Genomic DNA, 3,846 nt, shown 5'->3' with positions numbered 1-3,846 from the left:
TTGTGTTGTTTTTCTTTTTTTTACCGGGGTGGGAAGCAAAGCAGGCAAGGATCTGCTCCTTGTTAGGGGGAGAGCGGCCAGCAGGGGGCGGTGTGAGCCCATCGTTACTCTCCGGCCCCTCGGATGTGTGCGTGAGACTGGAAACTACCTATTCTGAACCCAGATTCTGAGAAGAGAGAAACCTAGGAAGTGAAGACCCGGCTGTTCCCTGGGGTGGTTGTCAGGATAAGGAGGAAGGAAAGCTTACTTTTTGGGCGGATCCATAGGAATTTCAGGCAGTAGTTGGTTTCAGTCAACAGTGATAACTCATCACTTTTCATTGAGGAAAATTCTGAAGTCTCTGTCTTTTTTTTTTTTTTTTTTTTTTAATGTTTACTTTTGACAGAGAGAGAAAGAGACAGAGCACGAGCCGGGGAGGGGCAGAGAGGGAGACACAGAATCCGAAGCAGGTTCCAGGCTCTGAGCTGGCAGCACTGAGCCGGATGCGGGGCTCGAACTCACGGACCGCGAGATCGTGACCTGAGCCGAAGTCGGACGCTCGTCCGACTGAACCACCCAGGCGCCCCAAGTCTCTCTCTTCTTTTTCAGTGTCTTCTTATTTCTACCATGCTCTCTCTAGTCTTTCAGGCACTGCGCAAAAAAAGAGCATTCTAGCAACAGTCCTTTATTTACGGTGAAAACGTTCCGTCGGCAGTGGGCTTGTAGTTAAGCCCAAAGTCATCGTCGGGTGATCTGGACCCTTCTCCCTGCTCTGCCCAGACCCACGCTCCTCTGGGACTCTGGGCACCAGGCTTAGCACACGAGCGGCCTTCTGAGGTCAAAAACAAACAAGCAAGGGAATGTCAACTTCTCCGTGTGGAGTTGGCTCATTTCCTGGATTTAGTCTTCCTCTCCCCGGCCCATATTTTGCCGCGCTGAGGACGCAAGGACAAGAAACCGTGTCCTGGAGGAAGAGCCAGGTCTCCAGGAGGCGCCAGACCAAATAACCCGATGCAAGGCTGTGTGCTGTGTCCACAGCAGAGCACACACAGGCCCTGCTGGCCTCCAAGAAGTTCGGGAGCCTCCCGCCAGGAAACGTAAGGAATTTAAGAATCAGGAGCCCGTAACACAATCTCCTTGAGCGGAGGGGCTTTATCTGGTTCGTTCACTGAAGTATTCCTGACATCTGCACCATTCCTCGCATACAGTTGGCGCTCAATAAAAAGAAAATTACTGAATGAGTGATGAGCTTAAGAAACTAACAGTACCATGGGGGCATATAAAGGGCGTCGTTCCCTTTTTCTCCCTTTAAGGTTGTACGCAAGTCTTTTTCATGAGAAAAATGAATAAACACGTTTCCCTTGAAGTGGCATATCCCCTGCTCTAATGACTGTCCTTCTGGTAACCTGACTTAAGAGTTTCACTTACTGGTTTCAATTCATCTTGAGGCCAACTTTGTGATTTCTTGTGACCAAACTTCTACCCTCGCGTGCTTCGGAAATTATCCTTTCTCTTCGCGGCCAAACACAATAAATGCCTTTTGGTTTAGCGAGTCTTTATTCGGTGGCGGGTGATGCCCCCAGCCTGGCCCTGAAGCACGTTGGTTGGTAGAGACTGTGGATGTGTGCCTGCCTTCGCTGACCCAACCTTTGTGAGCCCTCGAGGCGTCTGCGTTTAACCTCACGGGCCTCCTCCACCAACACCGGACCCAGGAACCGGTAGATTTAAGACCCGGTCTCAATACTTGATCTATGGGATCATATTTTCTCTTGAGGGTTGGTGAAAGCAGAAGCGATAACCCCGACCATTTGTCACGGAACAAAGGACATTTGGAGCTGTTGGCCGAGAGGATGTGTTTTCCATGGAAGTATTGCACGTATCACTGAGGACAGGGACTTGGCTCCTGTGCTGTCGGGATAACGCCCCACTTCTCCTGGCCGTTCCTGCCCAGACGTGATTTTCCAGCTTTTGCCTCTGAAATGAGACTAAAGGGGAAACCCGGGGCTGGGGCACTGGGAGCGGAGACGGGCACCGTTAGATCTAGTTCCTTAGCAAATCCTTACTCCTTTTTCTGTTCAGGCCAGCTTGATGGCTTCTCCATGAGAAAGAGAGGGTTAAAACGGTGGCTGGCTTTTTATGTGCTAGTTTAAGCACGGGATGGAAAATACTCTTCCAAGTGTCGGAAAGGACGGGGCGGGAGGAGGTCCGCCTTCAGAAAACCATTACGGCGTTAGTGGACAAGCGGTCGCGGAAGGTTCTAGGGAGGTATTAGAAGACGGTGTCCATCGTAGAAAGATCTTGGGGAACAGTTATCACTGCACCAGCTTTCCAGTTTCTCTGTAGGCTGCGAATGGCGTGTATCCCTCATTACCAAGGGCAGGGTAGACATTAAATCCTAAGAACTCCTAACAATAATTGCCAAACTGAAGGATGTGCGGAAAAGTCGGAGAGATAAATAAAACATTGTCCCTTCCTCCAGTGCCAAGGACTTTGCCCAGCAAAACTGCAGACATTTTAGTACTTTGCTGTTGGCAACCCAGGGAAGCAAGCTCTACCTACAGGCGGCAAGTACCCCTGGGCAAGGGACACGCTGAAGCCAACACTTGGGGACAGCGGTGAGCGTGATCGGTGAGCTGTTTGATGTGTGTTTTTCAGTGGTGACTGGAAAAGAGCCGTCCGCGCCCTCTGGTAATCCTGTCACGAGGACGACTTTGGTTGAACAAAAGAGAATTAGATCTTCAGCTGTGTCCTGTCCTCTCTGCTTGCCTTGTGGGCACAGTTAGCCCCATCTGCTGGCTTCGCCCAGGACAGATAATGTGATTCAAAGGGAAAGTGCAGACTTTCAGGAATTACAGGCAGTGAAATCGCTCTGTGTGACGCGGTGGCTGTGGGTACATGTCATTCTGAACGTGACCAGACCCATAGCATGTACAACATCAAGAGTAAAACCTGATGTCAACTGTGGACTTTGGGTAATGACGATGTGCCCGTGTGGGTTCATCACTTGTAACGAATGTGGCACTCGGGTGGGGGGTGTGGATGTGCGGGGAGGCTCTACACGTGTTAGGGGTGGCGTGCATTTGGGAACTCTCTGTGCCTTCTGCTCAATGTTGTTGTTAACTTTAATAATAAAACAGCCAAGGGGCGCCTGGGTGGCTCAGTCGGTTAAGCGCATGGCTCTTGATTTCGGCTCAGGTTATGTTCTCACAGTTTGTGAGTTCGAGCCCCCCGCACCGGGCTCTGCGCTGACCTTGCAGAGCCTGCTTCCGATGCCCTATCTCCCTCTTTCTCTGCCCCTCCCCCAATCGCTCTCTCTCAAAAACAAATAAACGTTAAAAAAAACCCTGCCAGGCATTTTATCAGCAAAAGATGAGACTATTTGAAAATAGCAGAGAATTGCAGTCCAGGACAAGCAAGCTACGGCAAAAACCACACGCAAGTCCAGAGAAGCAAAGAATAGGAACATTATTTTATGGAGAAGGAGGAGGAAGTTGGGAGGGGTTGTTTTGAACAAAAGTCCCCTCTGGAGAAACAAGGGTTTAGGATAATGACAGTTTCTCATCGGCTGAGTTGCAAGGGCTGTGGATTTCTTGTAGGAGATGAAAGGCCAGTTGGGGCCTGTAATTGATGATTCTTTCCTGTAAGATTCTTCTGTTAGGGTCTGTGATTGATCATTCTTCCTGTAATTGACATGGAATGGTGAGACTCCCCCTACCAGAACTTCCTTCTAGCCGCCCCCCCCGGAGTCTGCTGTGAGATTTCGCTTCATTAAATTTCACACTGTGAACCTTTCAACTGCTCTAAAAAAATAAAGTCTGGTCAAAAGGTAAAACTTCCAGTTACAAGTTACATAAGTCCCGAGGATAT

This window comes from Prionailurus bengalensis, chromosome E4 (genome assembly GCF_016509475.1).
Source record: "Prionailurus bengalensis isolate Pbe53 chromosome E4, Fcat_Pben_1.1_paternal_pri, whole genome shotgun sequence".
In the NCBI taxonomy this organism is placed as follows: Eukaryota; Metazoa; Chordata; class Mammalia; order Carnivora; family Felidae; genus Prionailurus; species Prionailurus bengalensis.
The sequence above is the reverse complement of the archived record's forward strand: the minus strand, read 5'-3'. Positions refer to the sequence as shown.